Here is a 23,891-nt window from a genome sequence, read left to right on the forward strand (position 1 = left end):
CTTATCAGAAACATTTTAAATCTGAAAGGGAAAGTTCTAATTTGGTGACAGAATCTCTTCAGAAAAGAGGGTACCGCTTCCCCATGTGAGGATCGAACTCACGAACTTCAGAATATGAGACTGACGCGCTCGCTACTGACGGGTGTTTTTCAGACAAAAGTATTTCAGGTAGATTTTGCGCTTAGCTGTCAAACAGCTCAAATCACTCTCATCTGCCTCTTTATACAGCAAACGGGTCAAGAGAAACAGCAACCCATGTGTCCCATCTGTCATTTGGGTTCACAAATCCTTACTTATCAGAAACGTGTTAGAACTGAAAGGGAAAGTTCTAAGTTTTTGACAAAATCTCTTCGGAAAAGAGGAGCCTGCTGCCCCGTGTGAGGATCGAACTCACGACCTTCAGATTATGAGACTGACGTGGGTGTTTTTCAGACAAAAGTATTTCAGGTAGATTTTGCGCTTAGCTGTCAATCATTCTGAACACCAGCTTTTGGTTACATTCATTGTGACGACCTTTGGCACAAGATTTAATTTTTTTTCATAGCTCAAATCACTCTCATCTGCCTCTTTATACAGCAAACGGGTCAAGAGAACCAGCATCCCATGTGTCATTTGGGTTCACAAATCCTTACTTATCAGAAACGTGTTAGAAATGAACAGGAAAGTTCTAAGTTTTTGACAAAATCTCTTCGGAAAAGAGGAGCCCGCTGCCCCGTGTGAGTATCGAACTCACGACCTTCAGATTATGAGACTGACGCGCTACCTACTGCGCTAACGAGGTAAGATGCACGTGCCAATCTGCAGACGTTTCTTGTGCAAGCCCCCGAGCTGATTTTTTTCAATAGATACCTCAGTGTGTAGCTATCCATTCCCATATGGTCTAGCGGTTAGGATTCCTGGTTTTCACCCACGCGGCCCGGGTTCGACTCCCGGTATGGGAACGCACCTTTTACTGTACTACTGCCAACAATCAAAGACAGAAATGTATTTTCCAGACAATAATATTTCAGGTAGATTTTGTACTTTGCAGTCAAAAATGCTGAACATCAGGGTATTTGTGGCTCTTACTGACCTTTAGCACAAGATTTCATTTTGTTTCATAGCTTAAACCATTCTCAACTACACCTTATTACTCCAAAGCGTCAAGGGACGCAACAATCCATGTGTTCTGTCTGTCACTAAGGCTCCTGTTTCCTTTCGAATCGGAAATGTTTCAGTGAGAAAGTTCTGAGTGGGTGACACAATATCCCAAGAAAAGGGGGGAGAATAGTTCCACGTGTGAGGAAAAAACCTCATGAACTTCAGATTACCAACTGACGTGCTAAGTACCATGCTCATGTGGCAACTTTTTTCTTTTGTGATGTAAAAGCTATTTAATCAGAGCAAAAACTTCTTTTTTTTTTTTTTTAAATTTATCTTGCTGCTTAGTGTATAACTTGTCCCACGTGGAAAAGTGGATAGGACCTAGTATCCCTGGTCGACTGGTTTACTTCCTGCTATCGGAGTGACACTCCTTTGGAACTAGTACACACATTCAAAAGCTGCCCCATGCCTTGTACGTGGAAACAGTTTAGGAACTAAATTGGTTATGTTTTGGTACTGAATCGGAAAAATCTGTGGCCCTGTAGCCAAGATGGAGACAGAATCGATTGAGAAAACGAGGGACCAGTACCCCGTCTAAGAATCGAACGTTCATCTTTCAGCTTATGACACTGATTTGCTTACAACTGTGTTAACGAGGCAAGCTGCGCAAATAGAACTGCAGAAGTTGCTTGTGCCAAGTAGAAAACTTATTTTTTTTCAGATTGTCACTGATAAGACAGCACATCTTTTCCCATATGGTCTAGCGGTTAGGATTCCTGGTTCTCAGCCAGGCGGGCTGGGTTCAACTCCCGGTATGGGAATGTACTTTTCTGTACTGCCACCAACATTCAAAGACAAAGGTGTTTTTCAGACAAAAGTATTTCAGGTAGAATTTGCGTTAAGCTGTCGAAAATTCTGAACGCCATCTTTTGGTCCGTTCGTTGTGATGAACTTTGGCACAAGATTTAATTTGGTTTCATAGCTCAAATCAATCTCAACTAGCCCCTTTTACAGCAAACGTGTCAAGAGAATCAACAACCCATGTGTCCTGTCTGTCATTTGGGTTCGCAAATTCTTACTTATCAGAAACATTTTAAATCTGAAAGGGAAAGTTCTAATTTGGTGACAGAATCTCTTCAGAAAAGAGGGTACCGCTTCCCCATGTGAGGATCGAACTCACGAACTTCAGAATATGAGACTGACGCGCTCGCTACTGACGGGTGTTTTTCAGACAAAAGTATTTCAGGTAGATTTTGCGCTTAGCTGTCAAACAGCTCAAATCACTCTCATCTGCCTCTTTATACAGCAAACGGGTCAAGAGAAACAGCAACCCATGTGTCCCATCTGTCATTTGGGTTCACAAATCCTTACTTATCAGAAACGTGTTAGAACTGAAAGGGAAAGTTCTAAGTTTTTGACAAAATCTCTTCGGAAAAGAGGAGCCTGCTGCCCCGTGTGAGGATCGAACTCACGACCTTCAGATTATGAGACTGACGCAGGTGTTTTTCAGACAAAAGTATTTCAGGTAGATTTTGCGCTTAGCTGTCAATCATTCTGAACACCAGCTTTTGGTTACATTCATTGTGACGACCTTTGGCACAAGATTTAATTTTTTTTCATAGCTCAAATCACTCTCATCTGCCTCTTTATACAGCAAACGGGTCAAGAGAACCAGCATCCCATGTGTCATTTGGGTTCACAAATCCTTACTTATCAGAAACGTGTTAGAAATGAACAGGAAAGTTCTAAGTTTTTGACAAAATCTCTTCGGAAAAGAGGAGCCCGCTGCCCCGTGTGAGTATCGAACTCACGAACTTCAGAATATGAGACTGACGCGCTCGCTACTGACGGGTGTTTTTCAGACAAAAGTATTTCAGGTAGATTTTGCGCTTAGCTGTCAAACAGCTCAAATCACTCTCATCTGCCTCTTTATACAGCAAACGGGTCAAGAGAAACAGCAACCCATGTGTCCCATCTGTCATTTGGGTTCACAAATCCTTACTTATCAGAAACGTGTTAGAACTGAAAGGGAAAGTTCTAAGTTTTTGACAAAATCTCTTCGGAAAAGAGGAGCCTGCTGCCCCGTGTGAGGATCGAACTTACGACCTTCAGATTATGAGACTGACGCGGGTGTTTTTCAGACAAAAGTATTTCAGGTAGATTTTGCGCTTAGCTGTCAATCATTCTGAACACCAGCTTTTGGTTACATTCATTGTGACGACCTTTGGCACAAGATTTAATTTTTTTTCATAGCTCAAATCACTCTCATCTGCCTCTTTATACAGCAAACGGGTCAAGAGAACCAGCATCCCATGTGTCATTTGGGTTCACAAATCCTTACTTATCAGAAACGTGTTAGAAATGAACAGGAAAGTTCTAAGTTTTTGACAAAATCTCTTCGGAAAAGAGGAGCCCGCTGCCCCGTGTGAGTATCGAACTCACGACCTTCAGATTATGAGACTGACGCGCTACCTACTGCGCTAACGAGGTAAGATGCACGTGCCAATCTGCAGACGTTTCTTGTGCAAGCCCCCGAGCTGATTTTTTTCAATAGATACCTCAGTGTGTAGCTATCCATTCCCATATGGTCTAGCGGTTAGGATTCCTGGTTTTCACCCAGGCGGCCCGGGTTCGACTCCCGGTATGGGAACGCACCTTTTACTGTACTACTGCCAACAATCAAAGACAGAAATGTATTTTCCAGACAATAATATTTCAGGTAGATTTTGTACTTTGCAGTCAAAAATGCTGAACATCAGGGTATTTGTGGCTCTTACTGACCTTTAGCACAAGATTTCATTTTGTTTCATAGCTTAAACCATTCTCAACTACACCTTATTACTCCAAAGCGTCAAGGGACGCAACAATCCATGTGTTCTGTCTGTCACTAAGGCTCCTGTTTCCTTTCGAATCGGAAATGTTTCAGTGAGAAAGTTCTGAGTGGGTGACACAATATCCCAAGAAAAGGGGGGAGAATAGTTCCACGTGTGAGGAAAAAACCTCATGAACTTCAGATTACCAACTGACGTGCTAAGTACCATGCTCATGTGGCAACTTTTTTCTTTTGTGATGTAAAAGCTATTTAATCAGAGCAAAAACTTCTTTTTTTTTTTTTTTTAAATTTATCTTGCTGCTTAGTGTATAACTTGTCCCACGTGGAAAAGTGGATAGGACCTAGTATCCCTGGTCGACTGGTTTACTTCCTGCTATGGGAGTGACACTCCTTTGGAACTAGTACACACATTCAAAAGCTGCCCCATGCCTTGTACGTGGAAACAGTTTAGGAACTAAATTGGTTATGTTTTGGTACTGAATCGGAAAAATCTGTGGCCCTGTAGCCAAGATGGAGACAGAATCGATTGAGAAAACGAGGGACCAGTACCCCGTCTAAGAATCGAACGTTCATCTTTCAGCTTATGACACTGATTTGCTTACAACTGTGTTAACGAGGCAAGCTGCGCAAATAGAACTGCAGAAGTTGCTTGTGCCAAGTAGAAAACTTATTTTTTTTCAGATTGTCACTGATAAGACAGCACATCTTTTCCCATATGGTCTAGCGGTTAGGATTCCTGGATCTCAGCCAGGCGGGCCGGGTTCAACTCCCGGTATGGGAATGTACTTTTCTGTACTGCCACCAACATTCAAAGACAAAGGTGTTTTTCAGACAAAAGTATTTCAGGTAGAATTTGCGTTAAGCTGTCGAAAATTCTGAACGCCATCTTTTGGTCCGTTCGTTGTGATGAACTTTGGCACAAGATTTAATTTGGTTTCATAGCTCAAATCAATCTCAACTAGCCCCTTTTACAGCAAACGTGTCAAGAGAATCAACAACCCATGTGTCCTGTCTGTCATTTGGGTTCGCAAATTCTTACTTATCAGAAACATTTTAAATCTGAAAGGGAAAGTTCTAATTTGGTGACAGAATCTCTTCAGAAAAGAGGGTACCGCTTCCCCATGTGAGGATCGAACTCACGAACTTCAGAATATGAGACTGACGCGCTCGCTACTGACGGGTGTTTTTCAGACAAAAGTATTTCAGGTAGATTTTGCGCTTAGCTGTCAAACAGCTCAAATCACTCTCATCTGCCTCTTTATACAGCAAACGGGTCAAGAGAAACAGCAACCCATGTGTCCCATCTGTCATTTGGGTTCACAAATCCTTACTTATCAGAAACGTGTTAGAACTGAAAGGGAAAGTTCTAAGTTTTTGACAAAATCTCTTCGGAAAAGAGGAGCCTGCTGCCCCGTGTGAGGATCGAACTCACGACCTTCAGATTATGAGACTGACGCGGGTGTTTTTCAGACAAAAGTATTTCAGGTAGATTTTGCGCTTAGCTGTCAATCATTCTGAACACCAGCTTTTGGTTACATTCATTGTGACGACCTTTGGCACAAGATTTAATTTTTTTTCATAGCTCAAATCACTCTCATCTGCCTCTTTATACAGCAAACGGGTCAAGAGAACCAGCATCCCATGTGTCATTTGGGTTCACAAATCCTTACTTATCAGAAACGTGTTAGAAATGAACAGGAAAGTTCTAAGTTTTTGACAAAATCTCTTCGGAAAAGAGGAGCCCGCTGCCCCGTGTGAGTATCGAACTCACGACCTTCAGATTATGAGACTGACGCGCTACCTACTGCGCTAACGAGGTAAGATGCACGTGCCAATCTGCAGACGTTTCTTGTGCAAGCCCCCGAGCTGATTTTTTTCAATAGATACCTCAGTGTGTAGCTATCCATTCCCATATGGTCTAGCGGTTAGGATTCCTGGTTTTCACCCACGCGGCCCGGGTTCGACTCCCGGTATGGGAACGCACCTTTTACTGTACTACTGCCAACAATCAAAGACAGAAATGTATTTTCCAGACAATAATATTTCAGGTAGATTTTGTACTTTGCAGTCAAAAATGCTGAACATCAGGGTATTTGTGGCTCTTACTGACCTTTAGCACAAGATTTCATTTTGTTTCATAGCTTAAACCATTCTCAACTACACCTTATTACTCCAAAGCGTCAAGGGACGCAACAATCCATGTGTTCTGTCTGTCACTAAGGCTCCTGTTTCCTTTCGAATCGGAAATGTTTCAGTGAGAAAGTTCTGAGTGGGTGACACAATATCCCAAGAAAAGGGGGGAGAATAGTTCCACGTGTGAGGAAAAAACCTCATGAACTTCAGATTACCAACTGACGTGCTAAGTACCATGCTCATGTGGCAACTTTTTTCTTTTGTGATGTAAAAGCTATTTAATCAGAGCAAAAACTTCTTTTTTTTTTTTTTTAAATTTATCTTGCTGCTTAGTGTATAACTTGTCCCACGTGGAAAAGTGGATAGGACCTAGTATCCCTGGTCGACTGGTTTACTTCCTGCTATGGGAGTGACACTCCTTTGGAACTAGTACACACATTCAAAAGCTGCCCCATGCCTTGTACGTGGAAACAGTTTAGGAACTAAATTGGTTATGTTTTGGTACTGAATCGGAAAAATCTGTGGCCCTGTAGCCAAGATGGAGACAGAATCGATTGAGAAAACGAGGGACCAGTACCCCGTCTAAGAATCGAACGTTCATCTTTCAGCTTATGACACTGATTTGCTTACAACTGTGTTAACGAGGCAAGCTGCGCAAATAGAACTGCAGAAGTTGCTTGTGCCAAGTAGAAAACTTATTTTTTTTCAGATTGTCACTGATAAGACAGCACATCTTTTCCCATATGGTCTAGCGGTTAGGATTCCTGGTTCTCAGCCAGGCGGGCTGGGTTCAACTCCCGGTATGGGAATGTACTTTTCTGTACTGCCACCAACATTCAAAGACAAAGGTGTTTTTCAGACAAAAGTATTTCAGGTAGAATTTGCGTTAAGCTGTCGAAAATTCTGAACGCCATCTTTTGGTCCGTTCGTTGTGATGAACTTTGGCACAAGATTTAATTTGGTTTCATAGCTCAAATCAATCTCAACTAGCCCCTTTTACAGCAAACGTGTCAAGAGAATCAACAACCCATGTGTCCTGTCTGTCATTTGGGTTCGCAAATTCTTACTTATCAGAAACATTTTAAATCTGAAAGGGAAAGTTCTAATTTGGTGACAGAATCTCTTCAGAAAAGAGGGTACCGCTTCCCCATGTGAGGATCGAACTCACGAACTTCAGAATATGAGACTGACGCGCTCGCTACTGACGGGTGTTTTTCAGACAAAAGTATTTCAGGTAGATTTTGCGCTTAGCTGTCAAACAGCTCAAATCACTCTCATCTGCCTCTTTATACAGCAAACGGGTCAAGAGAAACAGCAACCCATGTGTCCCATCTGTCATTTGGGTTCACAAATCCTTACTTATCAGAAACGTGTTAGAACTGAAAGGGAAAGTTCTAAGTTTTTGACAAAATCTCTTCGGAAAAGAGGAGCCTGCTGCCCCGTGTGAGGATCGAACTCACGACCTTCAGATTATGAGACTGACGCAGGTGTTTTTCAGACAAAAGTATTTCAGGTAGATTTTGCGCTTAGCTGTCAATCATTCTGAACACCAGCTTTTGGTTACATTCATTGTGACGACCTTTGGCACAAGATTTAATTTTTTTTCATAGCTCAAATCACTCTCATCTGCCTCTTTATACAGCAAACGGGTCAAGAGAACCAGCATCCCATGTGTCATTTGGGTTCACAAATCCTTACTTATCAGAAACGTGTTAGAAATGAACAGGAAAGTTCTAAGTTTTTGACAAAATCTCTTCGGAAAAGAGGAGCCCGCTGCCCCGTGTGAGTATCGAACTCACGAACTTCAGAATATGAGACTGACGCGCTCGCTACTGACGGGTGTTTTTCAGACAAAAGTATTTCAGGTAGATTTTGCGCTTAGCTGTCAAACAGCTCAAATCACTCTCATCTGCCTCTTTATACAGCAAACGGGTCAAGAGAAACAGCAACCCATGTGTCCCATCTGTCATTTGGGTTCACAAATCCTTACTTATCAGAAACGTGTTAGAACTGAAAGGGAAAGTTCTAAGTTTTTGACAAAATCTCTTCGGAAAAGAGGAGCCTGCTGCCCCGTGTGAGGATCGAACTTACGACCTTCAGATTATGAGACTGACGCGGGTGTTTTTCAGACAAAAGTATTTCAGGTAGATTTTGCGCTTAGCTGTCAATCATTCTGAACACCAGCTTTTGGTTACATTCATTGTGACGACCTTTGGCACAAGATTTAATTTTTTTTCATAGCTCAAATCACTCTCATCTGCCTCTTTATACAGCAAACGGGTCAAGAGAACCAGCATCCCATGTGTCATTTGGGTTCACAAATCCTTACTTATCAGAAACGTGTTAGAAATGAACAGGAAAGTTCTAAGTTTTTGACAAAATCTCTTCGGAAAAGAGGAGCCCGCTGCCCCGTGTGAGTATCGAACTCACGACCTTCAGATTATGAGACTGACGCGCTACCTACTGCGCTAACGAGGTAAGATGCACGTGCCAATCTGCAGACGTTTCTTGTGCAAGCCCCCGAGCTGATTTTTTTCAATAGATACCTCAGTGTGTAGCTATCCATTCCCATATGGTCTAGCGGTTAGGATTCCTGGTTTTCACCCAGGCGGCCCGGGTTCGACTCCCGGTATGGGAACGCACCTTTTACTGTACTACTGCCAACAATCAAAGACAGAAATGTATTTTCCAGACAATAATATTTCAGGTAGATTTTGTACTTTGCAGTCAAAAATGCTGAACATCAGGGTATTTGTGGCTCTTACTGACCTTTAGCACAAGATTTCATTTTGTTTCATAGCTTAAACCATTCTCAACTACACCTTATTACTCCAAAGCGTCAAGGGACGCAACAATCCATGTGTTCTGTCTGTCACTAAGGCTCCTGTTTCCTTTCGAATCGGAAATGTTTCAGTGAGAAAGTTCTGAGTGGGTGACACAATATCCCAAGAAAAGGGGGGAGAATAGTTCCACGTGTGAGGAAAAAACCTCATGAACTTCAGATTACCAACTGACGTGCTAAGTACCATGCTCATGTGGCAACTTTTTTCTTTTGTGATGTAAAAGCTATTTAATCAGAGCAAAAACTTCTTTTTTTTTTTTTTTTAAATTTATCTTGCTGCTTAGTGTATAACTTGTCCCACGTGGAAAAGTGGATAGGACCTAGTATCCCTGGTCGACTGGTTTACTTCCTGCTATGGGAGTGACACTCCTTTGGAACTAGTACACACATTCAAAAGCTGCCCCATGCCTTGTACGTGGAAACAGTTTAGGAACTAAATTGGTTATGTTTTGGTACTGAATCGGAAAAATCTGTGGCCCTGTAGCCAAGATGGAGACAGAATCGATTGAGAAAACGAGGGACCAGTACCCCGTCTAAGAATCGAACGTTCATCTTTCAGCTTATGACACTGATTTGCTTACAACTGTGTTAACGAGGCAAGCTGCGCAAATAGAACTGCAGAAGTTGCTTGTGCCAAGTAGAAAACTTATTTTTTTTCAGATTGTCACTGATAAGACAGCACATCTTTTCCCATATGGTCTAGCGGCTAGGATTCCTGGATCTCAGCCAGGCGGGCCGGGTTCAACTCCCGGTATGGGAATGTACTTTTCTGTACTGCCACCAACATTCAAAGACAAAGGTGTTTTTCAGACAAAAGTATTTCAGGTAGAATTTGCGTTAAGCTGTCGAAAATTCTGAACGCCATCTTTTGGTCCGTTCGTTGTGATGAACTTTGGCACAAGATTTAATTTGGTTTCATAGCTCAAATCAATCTCAACTAGCCCCTTTTACAGCAAACGTGTCAAGAGAATCAACAACCCATGTGTCCTGTCTGTCATTTGGGTTCGCAAATTCTTACTTATCAGAAACATTTTAAATCTGAAAGGGAAAGTTCTAATTTGGTGACAGAATCTCTTCAGAAAAGAGGGTACCGCTTCCCCATGTGAGGATCGAACTCACGAACTTCAGAATATGAGACTGACGCGCTCGCTACTGACGGGTGTTTTTCAGACAAAAGTATTTCAGGTAGATTTTGCGCTTAGCTGTCAAACAGCTCAAATCACTCTCATCTGCCTCTTTATACAGCAAACGGGTCAAGAGAAACAGCAACCCATGTGTCCCATCTGTCATTTGGGTTCACAAATCCTTACTTATCAGAAACGTGTTAGAACTGAAAGGGAAAGTTCTAAGTTTTTGACAAAATCTCTTCGGAAAAGAGGAGCCTGCTGCCCCGTGTGAGGATCGAACTCACGACCTTCAGATTATGAGACTGACGCGGGTGTTTTTCAGACAAAAGTATTTCAGGTAGATTTTGCGCTTAGCTGTCAATCATTCTGAACACCAGCTTTTGGTTACATTCATTGTGACGACCTTTGGCACAAGATTTAATTTTTTTTCATAGCTCAAATCACTCTCATCTGCCTCTTTATACAGCAAACGGGTCAAGAGAACCAGCATCCCATGTGTCATTTGGGTTCACAAATCCTTACTTATCAGAAACGTGTTAGAAATGAACAGGAAAGTTCTAAGTTTTTGACAAAATCTCTTCGGAAAAGAGGAGCCCGCTGCCCCGTGTGAGTATCGAACTCACGACCTTCAGATTATGAGACTGACGCGCTACCTACTGCGCTAACGAGGTAAGATGCACGTGCCAATCTGCAGACGTTTCTTGTGCAAGCCCCCGAGCTGATTTTTTTCAATAGATACCTCAGTGTGTAGCTATCCATTCCCATATGGTCTAGCGGTTAGGATTCCTGGTTTTCACCCACGCGGCCCGGGTTCGACTCCCGGTATGGGAACGCACCTTTTACTGTACTACTGCCAACAATCAAAGACAGAAATGTATTTTCCAGACAATAATATTTCAGGTAGATTTTGTACTTTGCAGTCAAAAATGCTGAACATCAGGGTATTTGTGGCTCTTACTGACCTTTAGCACAAGATTTCATTTTGTTTCATAGCTTAAACCATTCTCAACTACACCTTATTACTCCAAAGCGTCAAGGGACGCAACAATCCATGTGTTCTGTCTGTCACTAAGGCTCCTGTTTCCTTTCGAATCGGAAATGTTTCAGTGAGAAAGTTCTGAGTGGGTGACACAATATCCCAAGAAAAGGGGGGAGAATAGTTCCACGTGTGAGGAAAAAACCTCATGAACTTCAGATTACCAACTGACGTGCTAAGTACCATGCTCATGTGGCAACTTTTTTCTTTTGTGATGTAAAAGCTATTTAATCAGAGCAAAAACTTCTTTTTTTTTTTTTTTAAATTTATCTTGCTGCTTAGTGTATAACTTGTCCCACGTGGAAAAGTGGATAGGACCTAGTATCCCTGGTCGACTGGTTTACTTCCTGCTATGGGAGTGACACTCCTTTGGAACTAGTACACACATTCAAAAGCTGCCCCATGCCTTGTACGTGGAAACAGTTTAGGAACTAAATTGGTTATGTTTTGGTACTGAATCGGAAAAATCTGTGGCCCTGTAGCCAAGATGGAGACAGAATCGATTGAGAAAACGAGGGACCAGTACCCCGTCTAAGAATCGAACGTTCATCTTTCAGCTTATGACACTGATTTGCTTACAACTGTGTTAACGAGGCAAGCTGCGCAAATAGAACTGCAGAAGTTGCTTGTGCCAAGTAGAAAACTTATTTTTTTTCAGATTGTCACTGATAAGACAGCACATCTTTTCCCATATGGTCTAGCGGTTAGGATTCCTGGTTCTCAGCCAGGCGGGCCGGGTTCAACTCCCGGTATGGGAATGTACTTTTCTGTACTGCCACCAACATTCAAAGACAAAGGTGTTTTTCAGACAAAAGTATTTCAGGTAGAATTTGCGTTAAGCTGTCGAAATTTCTGAACGCCATCTTTTGGTCCGTTCGTTGTGATGAACTTTGGCACAAGATTTAATTTGGTTTCATAGCTCAAATCAATCTCAACTAGCCCCTTTTACAGCAAACGTGTCAAGAGAATCAACAACCCATGTGTCCTGTCTGTCATTTGGGTTCGCAAATTCTTACTTATCAGAAACATTTTAAATCTGAAAGGGAAAGTTCTAATTTGGTGACAGAATCTCTTCAGAAAAGAGGGTACCGCTTCCCCATGTGAGGATCGAACTCACGAACTTCAGAATATGAGACTGACGCGCTCGCTACTGACGGGTGTTTTTCAGACAAAAGTATTTCAGGTAGATTTTGCGCTTAGCTGTCAAACAGCTTAAATCACTCTCATCTGCCTCTTTATACAGCAAACGGGTCAAGAGAAACAGCAACCCATGTGTCCCATCTGTCATTTGGGTTCACAAATCCTTACTTATCAGAAACGTGTTAGAACTGAAAGGGAAAGTTCTAAGTTTTTGACAAAATCTCTTCGGAAAAGAGGAGCCTGCTGCCCCGTGTGAGGATCGAACTTACGACCTTCAGATTATGAGACTGACGCGGGTGTTTTTCAGACAAAAGTATTTCAGGTAGATTTTGCGCTTAGCTGTCAATCATTCTGAACACCAGCTTTTGGTTACATTCATTGTGACGACCTTTGGCACAAGATTTAATTTTTTTTCATAGCTCAAATCACTCTCATCTGCCTCTTTATACAGCAAACGGGTCAAGAGAACCAGCATCCCATGTGTCATTTGGGTTCACAAATCCTTACTTATCAGAAACGTGTTAGAAATGAACAGGAAAGTTCTAAGTTTTTGACAAAATCTCTTCGGAAAAGAGGAGCCCGCTGCCCCGTGTGAGTATCGAACTCACGACCTTCAGATTATGAGACTGACGCGCTACCTACTGCACTAACGAGGTAAGATGCACGTGCCAATCTGCAGACGTTTCTTGTGCAAGCCCCCGAGCTGATTTTTTTCAATAGATACCTCAGTGTGTAGCTATCCATTCCCATATGGTCTAGCGGTTAGGATTCCTGGTTTTCACCCAGGCGGCCCGGGTTCGACTCCCGGTATGGGAACGCACCTTTTACTGTACTACTGCCAACAATCAAAGACAGAAATGTATTTTCCAGACAATAATATTTCAGGTAGATTTTGTACTTTGCAGTCAAAAATGCTGAACATCAAGGTATTTGTGGCTCTTACTGACCTTTAGCACAAGATTTCATTTTGTTTCATAGCTTAAACCATTCTCAACTACACCTTATTACTCCAAAGCGTCAAGGGACGCAACAATCCATGTGTTCTGTCTGTCACTAAGGCTCCTGTTTCCTTTCGAATCGGAAATGTTTCAGTGAGAAAGTTCTGAGTGGGTGACACAATATCCCAAGAAAAGGGGGGAGAATAGTTCCACGTGTGAGGAAAAAACCTCATGAACTTCAGATTACCAACTGACGTGCTAAGTACCATGCTCATGTGGCAACTTTTTTCTTTTGTGATGTAAAAGCTATTTAATCAGAGCAAAAACTTCTTTTTTTTTTTTTTTTTAAATTTATCTTGCTGCTTAGTGTATAACTTGTCCCACGTGGAAAAGTGGATAGGACCTAGTATCCCTGGTCGACTGGTTTACTTCCTGCTATGGGAGTGACACTCCTTTGGAACTAGTACACACATTCAAAAGCTGCCCCATGCCTTGTACGTGGAAACAGTTTAGGAACTAAATTGGTTATGTTTTGGTACTGAATCGGAAAAATCTGTGGCCCTGTAGCCAAGATGGAGACAGAATCGATTGAGAAAACGAGGGACCAGTACCCCGTCTAAGAATCGAACGTTCATCTTTCAGCTTATGAGACTGATTTGCTTACAACTGTGTTAACGAGGCAAGCTGCGCAAATAGAACTGCAGAAGTTGCTTGTGCCAAGTAGAAAACTTATTTTTTTTCAGATTGTCACTGATAAGACAGCACATCTTTTCCCATATGGTCTAGCGGTTAGGATTCCTGGTTCTCAGCCAGGCGGGCCGGGTTCAACTCCCGGTATGGGAATGTACTTTTCTGTACTGCCACCAACATTCAAAGACAAAGGTGTTTTTCAGACAAAAGTATTTCAGGTAGAATTTGCGTTAAGCTGTCGAAAATTCTGAACGCCATCTTTTGGTCCGTTCGTTGTGATGAACTTTGGCACAAGATTTAATTTGGTTTCATAGCTCAAATCAATCTCAACTAGCCCCTTTTACAGCAAACGTGTCAAGAGAATCAACAACCCATGTGTCCTGTCTGTCATTTGGGTTCGCAAATTCTTATCAGAAACATTTTAAATCTGAAAGGGAAAGTTCTAATTTGGTGACAGAATCTCTTCAGAAAAGAGGGTACCGCTTCCCCATGTGAGGATCGAACTCACGAACTTCAGAATATGAGACTGACGCGCTCGCTACTGACGGGTGTTTTTCAGACAAAAGTATTTCAGGTAGATTTTGCGCTTAGCTGTCAAACAGCTCAAATCACTCTCATCTGCCTCTTTATACAGCAAACGGGTCAAGAGAAACAGCAACCCATGTGTCCCATCTGTCATTTGGGTTCACAAATCCTTACTTATCAGAAACGTGTTAGAACTGAAAGGGAAAGTTCTAAGTTTTTGACAAAATCTCTTCGGAAAAGAGGAGCCTGCTGCCCCGTGTGAGGATCGAACTCACGACCTTCAGATTATGAGACTGACGCGGGTGTTTTTCAGACAAAAGTATTTCAGGTAGATTTTGCGCTTAGCTGTCAATCATTCTGAACACCAGCTTTTGGTTACATTCATTGTGACGACCTTTGGCACAAGATTTAATTTTTTTTCATAGCTCAAATCACTCTCATCTGCCTCTTTATACAGCAAACGGGTCAAGAGAACCAGCATCCCATGTGTCATTTGGGTTCACAAATCCTTACTTATCAGAAACGTGTTAGAAATGAACAGGAAAGTTCTAAGTTTTTGACAAAATCTCTTCGGAAAAGAGGAGCCCGCTGCCCCGTGTGAGTATCGAACTCACGAACTTCAGAATATGAGACTGACGCGCTCGCTACTGACGGGTGTTTTTCAGACAAAAGTATTTCAGGTAGATTTTGCGCTTAGCTGTCAAACAGCTCAAATCACTCTCATCTGCCTCTTTATACAGCAAACGGGTCAAGAGAAACAGCAACCCATGTGTCCCATCTGTCATTTGGGTTCACAAATCCTTACTTATCAGAAACGTGTTAGAACTGAAAGGGAAAGTTCTAAGTTTTTGACAAAATCTCTTCGGAAAAGAGGAGCCTGCTGCCCCGTGTGAGGATCGAACTTACGACCTTCAGATTATGAGACTGACGCGGGTGTTTTTCAGACAAAAGTATTTCAGGTAGATTTTGCGCTTAGCTGTCAATCATTCTGAACACCAGCTTTTGGTTACATTCATTGTGACGACCTTTGGCACAAGATTTAATTTTTTTTCATAGCTCAAATCACTCTCATCTGCCTCTTTATACAGCAAACGGGTCAAGAGAACCAGCATCCCATGTGTCATTTGGGTTCACAAATCCTTACTTATCAGAAACGTGTTAGAAATGAACAGGAAAGTTCTAAGTTTTTGACAAAATCTCTTCGGAAAAGAGGAGCCCGCTGCCCCGTGTGAGTATCGAACTCACGACCTTCAGATTATGAGACTGACGCGCTACCTACTGCGCTAACGAGGTAAGATGCACGTGCCAATCTGCAGACGTTTCTTGTGCAAGCCCCCGAGCTGATTTTTTTCAATAGATACCTCAGTGTGTAGCTATCCATTCCCATATGGTCTAGCGGTTAGGATTCCTGGTTTTCACCCAGGTGGCCCGGGTTCGACTCCCGGTATGGGAACGCACCTTTTACTGTACTACTGCCAACAATCAAAGACAGAAATGTATTTTCCAGACAATAATATTTCAGGTAGATTTTGTACTTTGCAGTCAAAAATGCTGAACATCAGGGTATTTGTGGCTCTTACTGACCTTTAGCACAAGATTTCATTTTGTTTCATAGCTTAAACCATTCTCAACTACACCTTATTACTCCAAAGCGTCAAGGGACGCAACAATCCATGTGTTCTGTCTGTCACTAAGGCTCCTGTTTCCTTTCGAATCGGAAATGTTTCAGTGAGAAAGTTCTGAGTGGGTGACACAATATCCCAAGAAAAGGGGGGAGAATAGTTCCACGTGTGAGGAAAAAACCTCATGAACTTCAGATTACCAACTGACGTGCTAAGTACCATGCTCATGTGGCAACTTTTTTCTTTTGTGATGTAAAAGCTATTTAATCAGAGCAAAAACTTCTTTTTTTTTTTTTTTTTTTTTTTTTAAATTTATCTTGCTGCTTAGTGTATAACTTGTCCCACGTGGAAAAGTGGATAGGACCTAGTATCCCTGGTCGACTGGTTTACTTCCTGCTATGGGAGTGACACTCCTTTGGAACTAGTACACACATTCAAAAGCTGCCCCATGCCTTGTACGTGGAAACAGTTTAGGAACTAAATTGGTTATGTTTTGGTACTGAATCGGAAAAATCTGTGGCCCTGTAGCCAAGATGGAGACAGAATCGATTGAGAAAACGAGGGACCAGTACCCCGTCTAAGAATCGAACGTTCATCTTTCAGCTTATGAGACTGATTTGCTTACAACTGTGTTAACGAGGCAAGCTGCGCAAATAGAACTGCAGAAGTTGCTTGTGCCAAGTAGAAAACTTATTTTTTTTCAGATTGTCACTGATAAGACAGCACATCTTTTCCCATATGGTCTAGCGGTTAGGATTCCTGGTTCTCAGCCAGGCGGGCCGGGTTCAACTCCCGGTATGGGAATGTACTTTTCTGTACTGCCACCAACATTCAAAGACAAAGGTGTTTTTCAGACAAAAGTATTTCAGGTAGAATTTGCGTTAAGCTGTCAAAAATTCTGAACGCCATCTTTTGGTCCGTTCGTTGTGATGAACTTTGGCACAAGATTTAATTTGGTTTCATAGCTCAAATCAATCTCAACTAGCCCCTTTTACAGCAAACGTGTCAAGAGAATCAACAACCCATGTGTCCTGTCTGTCATTTGGGTTCGCAAATTCTTACTTATCAGAAACATTTTAAATCTGAAAGGGAAAGTTCTAATTTGGTGACAGAATCTCTTCAGAAAAGAGGGTACCGCTTCCCCATGTGAGGATCGAACTCACGAACTTCAGAATATGAGACTGACGCGCTCGCTACTGACGGGTGTTTTTCAGACAAAAGTATTTCAGGTAGATTTTGCGCTTAGCTGTCAAACAGCTCAAATCACTCTCATCTGCCTCTTTATACAGCAAACGGGTCAAGAGAAACAGCAACCCATGTGTCCCATCTGTCATTTGGGTTCACAAATCCTTACTTATCAGAAACGTGTTAGAACTGAAAGGGAAAGTTCTAAGTTTTTGACAAAATCTCTTCGGAAAAGAGGAGCCTGCTGCCCCGTGTGAGGATCGAACTCACGACCTTCAGATTATGAGACTGACGCGGGTGTTTTTCAGACAAAAGTATTTCAGGTAGATTTTGCGCTTAGCTGTCAATCATTCTGAACACCAGCTTTTGGTTACATTCATTGTGACGACCTTTGGCACAAGATTTAATTTTTTTTCATAGCTCAAATCACTCTCATCTGCCTCTTTATACAGCAAACGGGTCAAGAGAACCAGCATCCCATGTGTCATTTGGGTTCACAAATCCTTACTTATCAGAAACGTGTTAGAAATGAACAGGAAAGTTCTAAGTTTTTGACAAAATCTCTTCGGAAAAGAGGAGCCCGCTGCCCCGTGTGAGTATCGAACTCACGACCTTCAGATTATGAGACTGACGCGCTACCTACTGCGCTAACGAGGTAAGATGCACGTGCCAATCTGCAGACGTTTCTTGTGCAAGCCCCCGAGCTGATTTTTTTCAATAGATACCTCAGTGTGTAGCTATCCATTCCCATATGGTCTAGCGGTTAGGATTCCTGGTTTTCACCCACGCGGCCCGGGTTCGACTCCCGGTATGGGAACGCACCTTTTACTGTACTACTGCCAACAATCAAAGACAGAAATGTATTTTCCAGACAATAATATTTCAGGTAGATTTTGTACTTTGCAGTCAAAAATGCTGAACATCAGGGTATTTGTGGCTCTTACTGACCTTTAGCACAAGATTTCATTTTGTTTCATAGCTTAAACCATTCTCAACTACACCTTATTACTCCAAAGCGTCAAGGGACGCAACAATCCATGTGTTCTGTCTGTCACTAAGGCTCCTGTTTCCTTTCGAATCGGAAATGTTTCAGTGAGAAAGTTCTGAGTGGGTGACACAATATCCCAAGAAAAGGGGGGAGAATAGTTCCACGTGTGAGGAAAAAACCTCATGAACTTCAGATTACCAACTGACGTGCTAAGTACCATGCTCATGTGGCAACTTTTTTCTTTTGTGATGTAAAAGCTATTTAATCAGAGCAAAAACTTCTTTTTTTTTTTTTTTAAATTTATCTTGCTGCTTAGTGTATAACTTGTCCCACGTGGAAAAGTGGATAGGACCTAGTATCCCTGGTCGACTGGTTTACTTCCTGCTATGGGAGTGACACTCCTTTGGAACTAGTACACACATTCAAAAGCTGCCCCATGCCTTGTACGTGGAAACAGTTTAGGAACTAAATTGGTTATGTTTTGGTACTGAATCGGAAAAATCTGTGGCCCTGTAGCCAAGATGGAGACAGAATCGATTGAGAAAACGAGGGACCAGTACCCCGTCTAAGAATCGAACGTTCATCTTTCAGCTTATGACACTGATTTGCTTACAACTGTGTTAACGAGGCAAGCTGCGCAAATAGAACTGCAGAAGTTGCTTGTGCCAAGTAGAAAACTTATTTTTTTTCAGATTGTCACTGATAAGACAGCACATCTTTTCCCATATGGTCTAGCGGTTAGGATTCCTGGTTCTCAGCCAGGCGGGCCGGGTTCAACTCCCGGTATGGGAATGTACTTTTCTGTACTGCCACCAACATTCAAAGACAAAGGTGTTTTTCAGACAAAAGTATTTCAGGTAGAATTTGCGTTAAGCTGTCGAAAATTCTGAACGCCATCTTTTGGTCCGTTCGTTGTGATGAACTTTGGCACAAGATTTAATTTGGTTTCATAGCTCAAATCAATCTCAACTAGCCCCTTTTACAGCAAACGTGTCAAGAGAATCAACAACCCATGTGTCCTGTCTGTCATTTGGGTTCGCAAATTCTTACTTATCAGAAACATTTTAAATCTGAAAGGGAAAGTTCTAATTTGGTGACAGAATCTCTTCAGAAAAGAGGGTACCGCTTCCCCATGTGAGGATCGAACTCACGAACTTCAGAATATGAGACTGACGCGCTCGCTACTGACGGGTGTTTTTCAGACAAAAGTATTTCAGGTAGATTTTGCGCTTAGCTGTCAAACAGCTCAAATCACTCTCATCTGCCTCTTTATACAGCAAACGGGTCAAGAGAAACAGCAACCCATGTGTCCCATCTGTCATTTGGGTTCACAAATCCTTACTTATCAGAAACGTGTTAGAACTGAAAGGGAAAGTTCTAAGTTTTTGACAAAATCTCTTCGGAAAAGAGGAGCCTGCTGCCCCGTGTGAGGATCGAACTCACGACCTTCAGATTATGAGACTGACGCAGGTGTTTTTCAGACAAAAGTATTTCAGGTAGATTTTGCGCTTAGCTGTCAATCATTCTGAACACCAGCTTTTGGTTACATTCATTGTGACGACCTTTGGCACAAGATTTAATTTTTTTTCATAGCTCAAATCACTCTCATCTGCCTCTTTATACAGCAAACGGGTCAAGAGAACCAGCATCCCATGTGTCATTTGGGTTCACAAATCCTTACTTATCAGAAACGTGTTAGAAATGAACAGGAAAGTTCTAAGTTTTTGACAAAATCTCTTCGGAAAAGAGGAGCCCGCTGCCCCGTGTGAGTATCGAACTCACGAACTTCAGAATATGAGACTGACGCGCTCGCTACTGACGGGTGTTTTTCAGACAAAAGTATTTCAGGTAGATTTTGCGCTTAGCTGTCAAACAGCTCAAATCACTCTCATCTGCCTCTTTATACAGCAAACGGGTCAAGAGAAACAGCAACCCATGTGTCCCATCTGTCATTTGGGTTCACAAATCCTTACTTATCAGAAACGTGTTAGAACTGAAAGGGAAAGTTCTAAGTTTTTGACAAAATCTCTTCGGAAAAGAGGAGCCTGCTGCCCCGTGTGAGGATCGAACTTACGACCTTCAGATTATGAGACTGACGCGGGTGTTTTTCAGACAAAAGTATTTCAGGTAGATTTTGCGCTTAGCTGTCAATCATTCTGAACACCAGCTTTTGGTTACATTCATTGTGACGACCTTTGGCACAAGATTTAATTTTTTTTCATAGCTCAAATCACTCTCATCTGCCTCTTTATACAGCAAACGGGTCAAGAGAACCAGCATCCCATGTGTCATTTGGGTTCACAAATCCTTACTTATCAGAAACGTGTTAGAAATGAACAGGAAAGTTCTAAGTTTTTGACAAAATCTCTTCGGAAAAGAGGAGCCCGCTGCCCCGTGTGAGTATCGAACTCACGACCTTCAGATTATGAGACTGACGCGCTACCTACTGCGCTAACGAGGTAAGATGCACGTGCCAATCTGCAGACGTTTCTTGTGCAAGCCCCCGAGCTGATTTTTTTCAATAGATACCTCAGTGTGTAGCTATCCATTCCCATATGGTCTAGCGGTTAGGATTCCTGGTTTTCACCCAGGCGGCCCGGGTTCGACTCCCGGTATGGGAACGCACCTTTTACTGTACTACTGCCAACAATCAAAGACAGAAATGTATTTTCCAGACAATAATATTTCAGGTAGATTTTGTACTTTGCAGTCAAAAATGCTGAACATCAGGGTATTTGTGGCTCTTACTGACCTTTAGCACAAGATTTCATTTTGTTTCATAGCTTAAACCATTCTCAACTACACCTTATTACTCCAAAGCGTCAAGGGACGCAACAATCCATGTGTTCTGTCTGTCACTAAGGCTCCTGTTTCCTTTCGAATCGGAAATGTTTCAGTGAGAAAGTTCTGAGTGGGTGACACAATATCCCAAGAAAAGGGGGGAGAATAGTTCCACGTGTGAGGAAAAAACCTCATGAACTTCAGATTACCAACTGACGTGCTAAGTACCATGCTCATGTGGCAACTTTTTTCTTTTGTGATGTAAAAGCTATTTAATCAGAGCAAAAACTTCTTTTTTTTTTTTTTTTAAATTTATCTTGCTGCTTAGTGTATAACTTGTCCCACGTGGAAAAGTGGATAGGACCTAGTATCCCTGGTCGACTGGTTTACTTCCTGCTATGGGAGTGACACTCCTTTGGAACTAGTACACACATTCAAAAGCTGCCCCATGCCTTGTACGTGGAAACAGTTTAGGAACTAAATTGGTTATGTTTTGGTACTGAATCGGAAAAATCTGTGGCCCTGTAGCCAAGATGGAGACAGAATCGATTGAGAAAACGAGGGACCAGTACCCCGTCTAAGAATCGAACGTTCATCTTTCAGCTTATGACACTGATTTGCTTACAACTGTGTTAACGAGGCAAGCTGCGCAAATAGAACTGCAGAAGTTGCTTGTGCCAAGTAGAAAACTTATTTTTTTTCAGATTGTCACTGATAAGACAGCACATCTTTTCCCATATGGTCTAGCGGTTAGGATTCCTGGATCTCAGCCAGGCGGGCCGGGTTCAACTCCCGGTATGGGAATGTACTTTTCTGTACTGCCACCAACATTCAAAGACAAAGGTGTTTTTCAGACAAAAGTATTTCAGGTAGAATTTGCGTTAAGCTGTCGAAAATTCTGAACGCCATCTTTTGGTCCGTTCGTTGTGATGAACTTTGGCACAAGATTTAATTTGGTTTCATAGCTCAAATCAATCTCAACTAGCCCCTTTTACAGCAAACGTGTCAAGAGAATCAACAACCCATGTGTCCTGTCTGTCATTTGGGTTCGCAAATTCTTACTTATCAGAAACATTTTAAATCTGAAAGGGAAAGTTCTAATTTGGTGACAGAATCTCTTCAGAAAAGAGGGTACCGCTTCCCCATGTGAGGATCGAACTCACGAACTTCAGAATATGAGACTGACGCGCTCGCTACTGACGGGTGTTTTTCAGACAAAAGTATTTCAGGTAGATTTTGCGCTTAGCTGTCAAACAGCTCAAATCACTCTCATCTGCCTCTTTATACAGCAAACGGGTCAAGAGAAACAGCAACCCATGTGTCCCATCTGTCATTTGGGTTCACAAATCCTTACTTATCAGAAACGTGTTAGAACTGAAAGGGAAAGTTCTAAGTTTTTGACAAAATCTCTTCGGAAAAGAGGAGCCTGCTGCCCCGTGTGAGGATCGAACTCACGACCTTCAGATTATGAGACTGACGCGGGTGTTTTTCAGACAAAAGTATTTCAGGTAGATTTTGCGCTTAGCTGTCAATCATTCTGAACACCAGCTTTTGGTTACATTCATTGTGACGACCTTTGGCACAAGATTTAATTTTTTTTCATAGCTCAAATCACTCTCATCTGCCTCTTTATACAGCAAACGGGTCAAGAGAACCAGCATCCCATGTGTCATTTGGGTTCACAAATCCTTACTTATCAGAAACGTGTTAGAAATGAACAGGAAAGTTCTAAGTTTTTGACAAAATCTCTTCGGAAAAGAGGAGCCCGCTGCCCCGTGTGAGTATCGAACTCACGACCTTCAGATTATGAGACTGACGCGCTACCTACTGCGCTAACGAGGTAAGATGCACGTGCCAATCTGCAGACGTTTCTTGTGCAAGCCCCCGAGCTGATTTTTTTCAATAGATACCTCAGTGTGTAGCTATCCATTCCCATATGGTCTAGCGGTTAGGATTCCTGGTTTTCACCCACGCGGCCCGGGTTCGACTCCCGGTATGGGAACGCACCTTTTACTGTACTACTGCCAACAATCAAAGACAGAAATGTATTTTCCAGACAATAATATTTCAGGTAGATTTTGTACTTTGCAGTCAAAAATGCTGAACATCAGGGTATTTGTGGCTCTTACTGACCTTTAGCACAAGATTTCATTTTGTTTCATAGCTTAAACCATTCTCAACTACACCTTATTACTCCAAAGCGTCAAGGGACGCAACAATCCATGTGTTCTGTCTGTCACTAAGGCTCCTGTTTCCTTTCGAATCGGAAATGTTTCAGTGAGAAAGTTCTGAGTGGGTGACACAATATCCCAAGAAAAGGGGGGAGAATAGTTCCACGTGTGAGGAAAAAACCTCATGAACTTCAGATTACCAACTGACGTGCTAAGTACCATGCTCATGTGGCAACTTTTTTCTTTTGTGATGTAAAAGCTATTTAATCAGAGCAAAAACTTCTTTTTTTTTTTTTTTAAATTTATCTTGCTGCTTAGTGTATAACTTGTCCCACGTGGAAAAGTGGATAGGACCTAGTATCCCTGGTCGACTGGTTTACTTCCTGCTATGGGAGTGACACTCCTTTGGAACTAGTACACACATTCAAAAGCTGCCCCATGCCTTGTACGTGGAAACAGTTTAGGAACTAAATTGGTTATGTTTTGGTACTGAATCGGAAAAATCTGTGGCCCTGTAGCCAAGATGGAGACAGAATCGATTGAGAAAACGAGGGACCAGTACCCCGTCTAAGAATCGAACGTTCATCTTTCAGCTTATGACACTGATTTGCTTACAACTGTGTTAACGAGGCAAGCTGCGCAAATAGAACTGCAGAAGTTGCTTGTGCCAAGTAGAAAACTTATTTTTTTTCAGATTGTCACTGATAAGACAGCACATCTTTTCCCATATGGTCTAGCGGTTAGGATTCCTGGTTCTCAGCCAGGCGGGCCGGGTTCAACTCCCGGTATGGGAATGT

The 23,891-nt window shown here is 42.2% G+C and overlaps 19 non-coding genes across 19 annotated transcripts; 10 read left to right on the plus strand and 9 right to left on the minus strand.

Moving 5' to 3' along the window:
- Positions 1-708: 708 nt before the first annotated feature.
- On the minus strand, positions 709-781 carry TRNAM-CAU (transfer RNA methionine (anticodon CAU)). The gene has a single exon. It is a non-coding gene; the product is annotated as a tRNA-Met (tRNA).
- An 88-nt stretch (positions 782-869) lies between these two features.
- Positions 870-941, plus strand: TRNAE-UUC (transfer RNA glutamic acid (anticodon UUC)). The gene has a single exon. It is a non-coding gene; the product is annotated as a tRNA-Glu (tRNA).
- Positions 942-3,500: 2,559 nt separating this feature from the next.
- Positions 3,501-3,573, minus strand: TRNAM-CAU (transfer RNA methionine (anticodon CAU)). Its single transcript has one exon. It is a non-coding gene; the product is annotated as a tRNA-Met (tRNA).
- Positions 3,574-3,661: 88 nt separating this feature from the next.
- TRNAE-UUC (transfer RNA glutamic acid (anticodon UUC)) lies at positions 3,662-3,733 on the plus strand. The gene has a single exon. It is a non-coding gene; the product is annotated as a tRNA-Glu (tRNA).
- Positions 3,734-5,662: 1,929 nt separating this feature from the next.
- On the minus strand, positions 5,663-5,735 carry TRNAM-CAU (transfer RNA methionine (anticodon CAU)). Its single transcript has one exon. It is a non-coding gene; the product is annotated as a tRNA-Met (tRNA).
- An 88-nt stretch (positions 5,736-5,823) lies between these two features.
- TRNAE-UUC (transfer RNA glutamic acid (anticodon UUC)) lies at positions 5,824-5,895 on the plus strand. Its single transcript has one exon. It is a non-coding gene; the product is annotated as a tRNA-Glu (tRNA).
- Positions 5,896-8,454: 2,559 nt separating this feature from the next.
- TRNAM-CAU (transfer RNA methionine (anticodon CAU)) lies at positions 8,455-8,527 on the minus strand. Its single transcript has one exon. It is a non-coding gene; the product is annotated as a tRNA-Met (tRNA).
- An 88-nt stretch (positions 8,528-8,615) lies between these two features.
- Positions 8,616-8,687, plus strand: TRNAE-UUC (transfer RNA glutamic acid (anticodon UUC)). The gene has a single exon. It is a non-coding gene; the product is annotated as a tRNA-Glu (tRNA).
- Positions 8,688-10,616: 1,929 nt separating this feature from the next.
- On the minus strand, positions 10,617-10,689 carry TRNAM-CAU (transfer RNA methionine (anticodon CAU)). Its single transcript has one exon. It is a non-coding gene; the product is annotated as a tRNA-Met (tRNA).
- An 88-nt stretch (positions 10,690-10,777) lies between these two features.
- On the plus strand, positions 10,778-10,849 carry TRNAE-UUC (transfer RNA glutamic acid (anticodon UUC)). The gene has a single exon. It is a non-coding gene; the product is annotated as a tRNA-Glu (tRNA).
- A 2,089-nt stretch (positions 10,850-12,938) lies between these two features.
- Positions 12,939-13,010, plus strand: TRNAE-UUC (transfer RNA glutamic acid (anticodon UUC)). The gene has a single exon. It is a non-coding gene; the product is annotated as a tRNA-Glu (tRNA).
- A 2,557-nt stretch (positions 13,011-15,567) lies between these two features.
- On the minus strand, positions 15,568-15,640 carry TRNAM-CAU (transfer RNA methionine (anticodon CAU)). The gene has a single exon. It is a non-coding gene; the product is annotated as a tRNA-Met (tRNA).
- Positions 15,641-15,728: 88 nt separating this feature from the next.
- TRNAE-UUC (transfer RNA glutamic acid (anticodon UUC)) lies at positions 15,729-15,800 on the plus strand. Its single transcript has one exon. It is a non-coding gene; the product is annotated as a tRNA-Glu (tRNA).
- Positions 15,801-17,738: 1,938 nt separating this feature from the next.
- TRNAM-CAU (transfer RNA methionine (anticodon CAU)) lies at positions 17,739-17,811 on the minus strand. Its single transcript has one exon. It is a non-coding gene; the product is annotated as a tRNA-Met (tRNA).
- Positions 17,812-17,899: 88 nt separating this feature from the next.
- TRNAE-UUC (transfer RNA glutamic acid (anticodon UUC)) lies at positions 17,900-17,971 on the plus strand. The gene has a single exon. It is a non-coding gene; the product is annotated as a tRNA-Glu (tRNA).
- A 2,559-nt stretch (positions 17,972-20,530) lies between these two features.
- TRNAM-CAU (transfer RNA methionine (anticodon CAU)) lies at positions 20,531-20,603 on the minus strand. The gene has a single exon. It is a non-coding gene; the product is annotated as a tRNA-Met (tRNA).
- An 88-nt stretch (positions 20,604-20,691) lies between these two features.
- On the plus strand, positions 20,692-20,763 carry TRNAE-UUC (transfer RNA glutamic acid (anticodon UUC)). Its single transcript has one exon. It is a non-coding gene; the product is annotated as a tRNA-Glu (tRNA).
- A 1,929-nt stretch (positions 20,764-22,692) lies between these two features.
- On the minus strand, positions 22,693-22,765 carry TRNAM-CAU (transfer RNA methionine (anticodon CAU)). The gene has a single exon. It is a non-coding gene; the product is annotated as a tRNA-Met (tRNA).
- An 88-nt stretch (positions 22,766-22,853) lies between these two features.
- On the plus strand, positions 22,854-22,925 carry TRNAE-UUC (transfer RNA glutamic acid (anticodon UUC)). The gene has a single exon. It is a non-coding gene; the product is annotated as a tRNA-Glu (tRNA).
- Positions 22,926-23,891: the final 966 nt, after the last annotated feature.

This window comes from Dendrobates tinctorius, unplaced genomic scaffold (genome assembly GCF_039654945.1).
Source record: "Dendrobates tinctorius isolate UK_male_01 unplaced genomic scaffold, ASM3965494v1 ptg000272l, whole genome shotgun sequence".
Taxonomy (NCBI): domain Eukaryota; kingdom Metazoa; phylum Chordata; class Amphibia; order Anura; family Dendrobatidae; genus Dendrobates; species Dendrobates tinctorius.